Here is an 11,497-nt window from a genome sequence, read left to right as displayed (position 1 = left end):
GTCATTTTCCAAGTTTGTGCTTCCAGTGGAGAACTTCATTTGCTGAGAAAAGGTATTGGGAAATCACATACAGCACACCCGCAGTTTCCCAATGTTCACTATTGGCAGGTGAGGTTCCTCGCCAGCTGTGTGGATCCAGAAATTCACCCTTTTAAATTACTTTTTGAAAATACACTGAACTGCTCTTTCTCATATACACTGAAATTATGCTTGGTGACATTTAAGGGGTAACTCCACCATCTGGTACTCCCAGTATGGAGTAGTGACCACAGGAAACACAATGTGAGAACCCAGCCAGTGATTTTCCATCCAGGAAAATGAATGGATGATAAAGCAGAGCCAGAGTGTCCATACTTTCAAGTGCACACTCTGCAAGCCCAGTCTTTACTGGGAGCAATGATTTGCAGACTCACCCTTTTAAAGTACACCTGATACATCCAAGTTATTCTTAGCAACATGGTAACATAAAATAACTCCTGGAAACATTTATTAAACTTACTCTTGGTACTGTACACTCAAACACTCTCTGTAACATGCACTAAAATTACTCTGTAATGTCTACTGAAATGATTCTTGCTGATATACACTGTAATTGCTATTGATAATACATACAGTAAAATTATTCTTGGCATCAAGTATTAAATTAGCATTTGTAGTATAATGTAAAATTATTCTTGCTAAGATGCACTGGTGAGTATTGTCTATCACAAGGGTGATTATGGATGAATTCAAAAGAAGAAACTTGAACTGGAATTTATGAGGGACAGGACAGAAGAGGAGGCAGGTGTTGAGAGTTGAGACGGGACTATTAGAACAGGTTTTTAACAAATAGTCTTTTATCTGATGCGCATAGTTTCTGCTTTTCTATTAAGCGGTTTGCAGTTTATTTAACTCATTAACTCCTTCTCTGTGACTGCTGTCGCTGCTGTTTCCCCCTTCTAGTTTTGATCTTTCCTATCCAACAAAGTGGATTGATTATCCTTCATTTTATAGTTCTGAGGAAGGGTCGTATATCTGAAACATTAGCTTGTCTTTTCATTTTATACATACCAACTGGCCTGCTGTGTATTTCCAGTATTTACTGGCTTTATTTCAGATTTCTAGTATTTGCAGGATTTTTGTTTTCTTTTTCTGAATATGCTGAATTCACTTGGTAATGTAATCTGAATCACTCTTGATCATGTATACTGACATTACTCTTGGTAATATGCACTAAAATTATTCTTGGTAATATACATTAAATTTACTCTATTTAATATAAACTATTTCCACAGGAGTAGAGAACGTTAAAAGGAGAGTTAATTGATGTTTGAAAATGATGAAGCATTTCAATAGTGAACAGGGAAGGGCTATTTCCTTTAACTGGGGAGTTAGTGACAAGAGGCCATCAATTTAAACATATTACTGAGAGTCAGGAGAGATACTGGGAGATTTTCAAGCAGAGAATTGCTGAACCACAGAATGTTTTGCAAAAGGGAATGGTTGAGACAACGACCATTGCATCTTTTATGAGAAATTGGACAAATATTTGAAGCAGAGAAGATACAAGAAAGAGGAGCAGTGGGATGAGTTTTCAGTTACTCTAGCAAAGAACTAACACAGCCAAGTAAATTGGCCACCTTCTATGCTGAAAGCCCTTTTTAGTTATTAAATTACTATTCATAATGTGCACTAAAATATCTTCTGGTAATAGACAGAAATTATTATTGGTAATAAACATTGAAATTACTTTGGGTAATAATCACAAATTATTATTGGTAATAAACAGTAAGACTATTGCTGGTAATATGCACAAATTAGTTCACGTAATAAACAGTTAAATTACTATTGATAATTGACTGTAAAATCACTACAGGCAGTAGACACTGAAATTATGCTAGGTAATAAACAGTGAATTTATTATGACGAATATATAGTAAAATTACTGTTGGTAATCTAGACACATTATGCTAGGTAATAAACTACTCTTGGTAATATATAGTAAAATAAATATATCTTTGCTAAGATACGCTAACATTATTATTGTTAACATACATCGAAAGGAACCTCAGCAATGTATGGTACACGGAAAGTTGCATTGCGCAGAAAAATAATAGATACTGTGCAGAAAAATTGCTATATTGTATATCTGGCACAAAATGTATCTCATAAAGTTAGATTCAACCCCAAATGTTATTAGTTGGTTGTGTGGTGGCGGAGAGAGAGAGTTGGGGCGCACAACAACAATAGCCCTGCAACCCGCTTTATCTCAAATTGCTGTCTACCTTTCAGAGCGAAGATCTGAGAATTCGTTCAGATAGACAAGCTTGTCGTTTACATGGCATCAAAATAAGTGGCAATTGTCGGCATTTGCTTAGCGGTCGGGCGAGCAATTGAGTGTTAGATTCGAGCTACAAATCAATGGCAGGCTTCTAACACAATGTTACAAATTCTTATCAACCAGATTTAAAGGAATGCTTCTCAGATTGAACAGCTGAAAAGATGTTCAGCACATCAAATGCTTAACGTGTGTGCTTTGTAGGAGTGTGCTGCGTGTGTCTATGATTGTGCACGTCTGCCTATCAGCTTGGGTGTCAGTTGTATAGATGTGCCTGCATTTATGTTGTCAGTGTCGGTGGATGTGTATTTGTACTAGTGTTCCTGTGTATTTGTATAGGTGTTTCTGTATACTTGCGGCAGTGTTTCTGTTTGTTTGTGTCAATGTTTCTGTGTCTCTATGTTGGTGATTCAGTGTGTTTGCATAGGTGTATCTGTTTATTTGTGTCTGTGTTTGTCTGTGTTTCTGTCAGTGTTTCTGTGTCGGTGTTTCTGTGTCAGTGTTTCTGTGTGTTTATGTCAATGTTTCTGTGTGTTTGTGTCAGTGTTTCTGTGTGTTTGTGTCAGTGTTTCTGTATCGCTGATCTGTGTATTTGTGTCAGTGGTTCTGTATTTCTGTGTCAATGTTTCTGTGTGTTTATGTCAGTGTTTCTGTGTCGGTGTTTCTGTGTGTTTATGTCGGTGTTTCTAAATCAGTGTTTCTGTGTGTTTGTGTCAGTGTTTCTGTATCACTGATCTGTGTATTTGTGTCAGTGGTTCTGTATTTCTGTGTCAATGTTTCTGTGTGTTGTGTCAGTGTTTGTGTCGGTGTTTCTGTGTCAGTGTTTCTGTGTGTTTGTGTCAGTGTTTCTGTATCACTGATCTGCGTATTTGTGTCAGTGGTTCTGTATTTCTGTGTCTATGTTTCTGTGTGTTTGTGTCACTGTTTCTGTGTTGGTGATCTGTGTATTTGTGTCAGTATTTCAGTGTGTGTCAGCGTTTCAGTGTGTTTGTGTCAGTGTCTCACTGTATTTGTGTCAGTGTTTCTATGAGTTCATGTCAGTGTTTCTGTGTGTGTGTGCCAGTGTTTCTGTGTATCTCTGTCAGAGTTTCTTTGTATCTATGCTGGTGTTTCTTTACTTTTGTGTCAGTGTTCCTGTGTAACACTGTAAAACAGTATAAATCAAGGGGGCTAGTAAGAAACATACTGCAATAATTGTGCACAACTTTAATCTTCATATCGTTTGGACAAATCATATTGGCAGAAGTAGTTTTGTGGACAACTTCATGGAGAGTATTCAGAACAGTTCATTGGAACAATTTGTTGTGGAACCAACCAGAAATAGGCTATTTTAGATCTGGTAGTGTGTAATGAGATGGGATTAATTAATGATCTCATAGTAAAGGATCCTCTAGGGAAGAGTGATCATAACTTGATGGAATTTCACTTTCAGTTTAAGGGTGAGAAATCTGGGTCTGAGACTTGTGTCCTAAACTTAATTAAAGGGAATTACAAAGGTATGAAGACAGAGTTGTCTAATGTGGACTTGGAAAATAGATTAAAAGGTAAGATGGTTGATAAGCAGTGGCAGACACTTAGGGAGATATTTCCGAATTCTCAACAACGATATATTCAATTGTGAAAGAAATACTCTATGAGAAGGATCAGCTATCCATGACTAACTAAGGAATTTAAAGATGGTATCAAATTGAAGGAAAAGCTATACAATTTTGTGAAGATTCATGGTAGGTCAGAAGATTGGGATAATTTTAGAAACCAGCAAAGGATGACTTAAAAAAGGAAGAAGAATATAGATTAGGAAAGTAAACTAGCAAGAAATATAAAAACAGAGAGTATGGGCTTCTACAAGTATATTAAAAAAGGAAGAGAGTAACTAAAGTAAAAGTTGGTCCCTTAGAGAATGAAATTGGGAAATTAATAATGGGAAACAAGGAAACGGCAGACGGCGAATAAATACTTTTATCTGTCTTTATGGTAGAACACTCTAAAAGTATGTCAACAATAGCAGAAAATCCGGGGGCAAAAGGGAGGGATGTACCCAAAACAATCATTATCACTTGAGAAAAACTACTAAGTGGACTTAAGGCTGATCAATCCCCTGGACCTGATGGCTTGTGTCCTAGGGCTGCAGAAACAGTGGATGCATTGGTTGTAATCTTCCGAAATTCCCTAAATTCTCGAAAGGTCCCAGCTAATATTCAACAAAAGGGGGAGTCAGATAACAGAAAATTATAGGCCAGTTAGCCTAACATCTGTAATTGGGAAATTGCTGGAATCCATTAAGAAAGTATTATTTAGAAAATCATAATACAATCAAGAAGAGTCAACATGGTTTTATGAAAGGGAAATCATGTTTGACAAAATTATTAGAGTTCTTTGAGGATGCAACAAGCAGGGTGGATAAAGGGGAACCAGTAGATATGGTGTGTTTGGATTTCCAAAAGGCATTCAATAAGATGCCAGATAAAAAGTTACTACACAAGACAAGAACACATGGTGCTGGGGATAAAATATTAGCATGGATAGAGGATTGGTTAACCAGCAGAAATGAGAGAGTCAGGATAAATGGGTCATTTTCAGATTGGCAAACTGTAATTAGTAGGATGTCGCAGGGATCAGTGCTGGGCCCTCAACTATTTACCATTCAAATTAATAACTTGGATGAAGGGACTGAGTGTATTGTAACCAAATTTGCTGATGATATAAAGACAAATGGGAAAGCAAGTTGTGAGGAGGACACAAAGAGTCTGCAAAGTGAGTGGGAAAACATTTGGCAGATGGAGTATAATATGAGAAAATGTGAGGTTATCCACTTTGATAGGAAGAATAGAAAAGCAGGACATTTCTAAATGGAGAGAGACAACAGAATGCTATGGTACAGAAGGATCTGGGTGTCCTCATACATGAAACACAGGTACATTAAGTAATTAGGAAGGCAACTGGAATGTTTGCCTTTATTGCAAGGGGGATAGTGTATAAAAGTGGGTAAGTCTTGCTACAATTGTAGAGGGCACTAGTAAGACCACTCCTAGAGTGCTGCATAAAGTTTTGGTCTCCTTTTTTAAGGAGGAATATACTTGCATTGGAGGCAGTTCAGAAAAAGTCCACCAGGTTGATTCCTGGGATGAAAGGGTTGCCTCATGAGGAAAGGTTGAGCACGTTGGGCCCTATACTCATTGGAGTTTAGAAGAATGAGAGATGGTCTTATTGAATCATATAAGATTCTGAGGGGGCTTGATGTTTCCCCTTATGGGGTATATAGAGCTAGGGGGCATAGTTTCAGAAAAAGGGGTCACCCATTTAAAACAGAGATGAAGAGGAATCTCTGCTCTCAGAGGGTTGTGAATCTTTGGAATTCTCTAGTCTGGAAAGCTGTGGAGGCTGGGTCATTGAATATATACAAGGCTGAGACTGACAGATTTTTGAGCTATATGGGAGTGAAGGGTTATGGAGAACATGCAGGAAAGTGGAGTTGATTCCAAGATCAGATCAACCATGACCTTATTGAATGATGGTGCAGGTTCAAGGGGCCATATGGTCTACTCCTGCTTCTATTTCTTATGTTCTTATGTATCTGTGGTGGTGTTCCTGTGTGCTTGTGTCAGTCTTTCTGTGTGTTTGTGTCTGTGTTTCCCTGTGTTTGTGTAAGTATTTCTGTGTATCTGTGTTGTTGCTAGTTTTTCCGTATGTGTTGGTGTTATGGTTTCTTTGAATTGGTGTACATGTCTCTGTGTATTTTTGTTGATGGTTTGGTGTCAGCATTGGTGCTAGTGGTTTTGTGTATTTGTGTTGGTGTTAGTGTTTCTTTGTGTTAGTGTTTCTGTCAGTGTTTCTGTGTATTTTTGTGTATGTGTCTGTATTTGTGTTGGTGTTTCTGTATGAACCTGTTGGTATTTGTATTGGGTTAATAGTTGTGTGAAAGTGTTTATATGCATTTGTGTGTTTGTGCCTTGTTTGGATGGAAAGTTAATTGGTGTTCTCCTTGGGTGTTTCTGATAAGTCTAGGGCTTGGAGTGAAAATTTAATTTAGAAATTATTTGTTTACTGAATTGGTAATTTTCTTTGGACTCCTGATGAAAGTCCATTCCAAGCTAGACAGCAACGGAGGTGGAGATGGACTTCTTATCAATTTCAATTTGTGATTTGAAAATCCAGTCATTTGTTGAAACTAGGCAGGTGATGCAACTTGTTGAGGGAATTCTAGATGGGGATTATGTGCATTATCAGGGAATAGTGTTCCTACCTGTCCAGTACCTTGATCTGCCAACAAAAAATACTAAATTTTGTTAGTCTATACTTACATTCCACTAGGTGCATTTAGATGAAGAAGCTCTCAATTTGACTGCCTCTTTCCAAAACACCAAACTCAATCTGTTTCCAACACAACATCTAAACAATGGTGTATTCAGGACTGAACTCCCAACATGCCCATGCTAAGCAGAAGACAGGTTGTGCAATTTTCATTGCACCAAGCATAGGGCAAAGAAGAATTCAGAAGTTTATTCTTGCGTCAGGATTATGCACCTGGTCACAAACGTCCTTCCTGTAATGCAGGTAGGGAAAATCTATGTGATGTATGGGAATTCTACTAGGATGGTGGTTGCATTAGGTTTCTGTATTGACTTTGATTGTAGGCCTGCTTGGCTGTGTGCATGCTTGAGTAGCAGACTCTATACTAGAGATGTTTTTGGTTGTTTGAAAGGTCACTCTGGCGTTGCAGTGATGATGCTCTCCCTCCTTCCATGCTGGAGCACAGGCACAACACTCTCCGCTGCCACAGGCCATGCTTTGAGATACAGTGCAATTCCCAGATTGATTATACCATGATATGTTTTAAAATTAATCTTTCCTAGATACCACATTGATTGCTTTCCATTTTGAGGGGTTGTCAATAAATTCAATGGGAATCAATTCATTCGCTGATTTAATACGCAGAGCAGACACTCATGTGAGAGATTCCCTCGGGGTTCATTTGTTTAATATTCACAACTATTTGGGGGATATAGTCTTTCATAAGCACACAGGCACACACACCTACACATACATCACCCGACTCATGTCTATTTAGGAATCTTTAACTAGATAGTGTAGATGCTGTATGTTATTTAAATTTTTTTATTGTCTTAAATTCGGATGATATTTTAATCTAGGGAAGGTGGGTTTAGTATATAAGCTCTCTCCCTCCCACACACACTCTAAATGCATAGTTTGAACCCTATGGTGTTAGATTGTGATGTTTCTGGTACAGGACCTCACAATGCGACTCCTCGCCACATCATATAGCTGCAAATCACAATATTGAAAGTTATGAAGAAGGCGGTTTAATAGTCCTAGGGTGCTGCTCTAATACTGTCACGTTCTTCGCGATTTATCAGAAGTGTAGGCGACTTAAAGGTTTTTCTTTGCTGGAACGGACTCGTTATAAACCTGGCTCTGTTAAGAAATAAAAGGTTTGAATCCTGAGTTCTGTCGAATCTATACAGTCAGAAATTTGAACATTTCTCCACGTTGGAGTAATTTAGCGGTGGAATCCAATTTGAAATATCATTTGCGAGGATGGAAGCGCAAAAAGCTGAAATGGACAATCCAAGGTACCTGGTCCTGTTAGCATACAGCATAAACACAGGGCAGACAATACTCGGTGTGTCAGCTTTGAAACCTGAATAATTTGGGAAAATTTGTTTTATGTCGAAGTGGGCTGGCAGACTGTGTACAGGCAGTTCAGTGGGAAAGTGAGAGATATGCTTACGAGAGTAGGAGTTGAGATCTGATTTTTTTTTTAAAATCTGGAGCCCATGGGTTATATCCACTAGTTGTAGACTCGCCAGGTATGAATAGTAAGACACGTTGAACAACCAGTTCAGGCTGCCCTGTTTTTCACTGTCTGAGAGGAGTCTATGGCATAATCAAGAGGTGTATAATTGCTTTGTAGATTACTTAACTGGAGTATTGCTTTCAGTTCTGGGAACCACACTTTAAGAAGGATGTCAAGGTCTTAGAGAGGGTGCAGAAGAGATTCACTAGAATAGTAACAGGGGTGAGGGACTTCAGCCATGTGGAGAAATTGGAGAAGCTGTCACTGGTCTCCTTCAATCAAAAAGATGAAGAGATTCGAAAGAGATGCTCAAAATCATGAAGGGTTTTGATAGAGTAAGTAAAGAGCAACTGTTTCTAGTGGCAGAAGGGTCGGTAACCAGAGGACACTGACTTAAAGTGATTGGCAAAAGAACCAGAGGCAACATGAGGAAACTTTATTTTACGCAGCCAGTTGGAATATACTGCCTGAAAAGGGTGGTGGAATCAGATTCAGTAGCAACGTTCAAAAGAGAATTGGATAAATACTTGAAGCAGAAACATTTACAGAGCTAGGGGCAAAGAGCATGGGACGGGCATTCATTGGATAGCTCCATCAAAGAATCGGCACAGGCACATATTCTAGGATTCTAATGAAAGGCCTTCAGTTAACGAAATGAATCAAAGCAATGTGGATGAGAGATAGACTCCTGTTAAATGCTTTGTATACGGGCACACTGCATTGTACGCTCCATTTCAAACTGTCTTGAAGATCAGCAGAATTACAGCTACTTGAATCACTTGAATCAGTTTCCAGAGGAACAAAATCAAAAATTCATTCTCCGACAAAGTATGCTGATCCAACCCTTCTCAGTTGGTTAAAACGCTGGTTCTTTCACCTGCATTCCTAGAAAGCTGCATTACTTTAGTCTCCCACCACAACCACCACCACCGCCCCCATTGATTTTCATTCTATAAGCCACTACGGCAGAATTCAGAGTAACTATCGCCTGCCAAGAGTTTGTCATCGGCAAATCTGACAGTTTTCATGAGGTGATCTCTAACTTTCACTCGTCCCTCTACCTGATTAAATGTTTAACTTACCAAACCTTCTACATACACGTTGGACAACACAGCTGACAAGCAGCATCCTTGTCGCATTCCACTTCCAATCACTGCTGGATCTCACTCTCCGTCTACCACCTGAACACTTGCAATTTGTCCAAAATACAAAGCCTTTATCCAGCCTCTATCTCTCCGATACACATCAATATTCTTTAGTATGTCCATTAGTTTCGTTCAGTTCGCTTTACTGAAGGCGTTTGCAAAATCTACAAATGAAATGTACACCTCTCGATTATGTTCCTTACTCTTCTAGCGTGGAACTCTCATTATCACTATTACCCCATATGTTCATTGCCAAAATACTGTTCCACTTTTGCTGATAGATTTTCAGAAATCAGGAATAGTTGAATCAGGTGAATAATTTAAATATCTGAGAGGTACATTGACTGAAGATGGCAAAGTGCCAAGGAGGTAAGATCTAGGATTACAATGTGGGAAATTGCATTACATTGAAGAAAGAGGATACTGACTGGAGAGCTGAATAGACAACTGAAGACAAGATTAGTGAAGAGTTTGATATGGAGTGTGGTGCTATATAATGTTGAAAGAGGAAAGAGGTGGCAGGGCTTCTGGAGAGCTTTGAGATGTGTGTTTGGAGATGGATGGTGAAATTAAAGTAGATAGATAAGAAAAGTAATGAGGAGATGTTGGCAATGATACAAGAAGATTATAGTTTGATTGATGTTATCAGAAGGAATTGGATTGGACATGTGCTGAGAGGAGATGGGATGCTGAAAGAAGTGATAGTAGGACAGATGGAAGGGAAAGAACAAAGAGGGAGGAAAAGAAGGATGCTTTTGGACCACCTGAAGTGGGGGAGGATGTATGGAGAATTGCAGAGGGAAGCACAAGCCAGAGAGGGATAGCAAGAGAAGAATTTAGCCAGAACCTGCCTTAAGCTGACAACTAATGATGCTGATGATGATAAGGTATTCTGAGTAAAAATGAAATCTGTTCAACCAAACAAGTGTATAATTGTTAACACAAATGGAGCTGTTGGACCTATCGCTTTTCATTTTATAACTTTGGAGGCATTGAAAGTTCAATCCTATATTTTGCTGTGGCCCCATCCTCCTGGTACCCTTTTACTAATATTGCTATAAATAATTGCATCACTATTCATGTGACTGGGACAATGCAAACTGAAAAATTCTTCACAAGGTGTATATATCAAAGTATATTATCTGTATATGTATGGGATGTATCCGGGTGTGTCTGCATGTATATATTGTATGTGATTAGCATATATGGATGCCTGTATGTGTTCACAGTAAATATCCAGGAATATATATTCAACATGGTTAACTTTTTATGCTACACACTCAAGTATGTCAGTATGTATATAATATATGCCTGTAAGTTTATGGTCTATGTGGCTGCTGCTAACCAGTCACACATAAACAACACTAGTCTTTTAAAGCAAAAATAAAATCACTTTTAAAAATTTGATTCAAGTTGTAGGCTAGCATATGTTTTTATTTCACAAATAATAATTGTGAAGCATTTGCATCAGAAATAAATCAACAATTACCATTTCACCTGAATACCGACAATGTCTCACATTTATTTAGCTCCTTTAATGGTGGAAAATGTTGCAAGATGCTTCACAGTGGTGATGCCACAAATGACACACAATCAAAGAATAAAATATTAAGACAGGTAATCAAAAGCTTGGCCAGGAAGAAGGGTTTGAAGAAGGCTCTTAGAGGAGGACAGGGAATGGAGAGATAGAGAGTGAGGAAATTCCAGAATGTGAGGCCTAGTGGAGCTGAAAGCATGGCCTCCAGTGATGGGATGAAGGGGGGGGAGGGGGTGTGGGGGCTGCATAAGAGACCAAAGTGGAGGCGAGCAGAAGTTACAGAAATTGTGACTGGCAAGGCCATGAAGAGAACATGGATGAGAATTTTAAGTTGGAGGTGTTGGAGGGCTGGGAAACAATGTAGATCAGTGAGGACAGGAGTGATTAGTGCATGGAATTTCCTGGTGGGATAAGATACAGGCTATTGAGATGACTTTAATTTTCCAAATGTTAAGCTGGAGGAAATTGGATGTCCAAACTGGATGTCCAACAAGCAGTCTCAGAGCACAGAGACTATGGATAGGTCAAGAGAGATGTTGAAGAGGCAGAGATTTGTGATGTCAGGGTAGCTGTGGAAGTGGACTCATGTCTTCAGATGATATTACTAAAGAACAACAACTTGCATTTATATATTAACTTTTACGTAGTAAAAAGTCCAAAGGCCCTTCACAGGAGGGTAACCA

This window comes from Heterodontus francisci, chromosome 8 (assembly GCF_036365525.1).
Source record: "Heterodontus francisci isolate sHetFra1 chromosome 8, sHetFra1.hap1, whole genome shotgun sequence".
In the NCBI taxonomy this organism is placed as follows: Eukaryota; Metazoa; Chordata; class Chondrichthyes; order Heterodontiformes; family Heterodontidae; genus Heterodontus; species Heterodontus francisci.
This window is presented reverse-complemented; position numbering follows the sequence as displayed.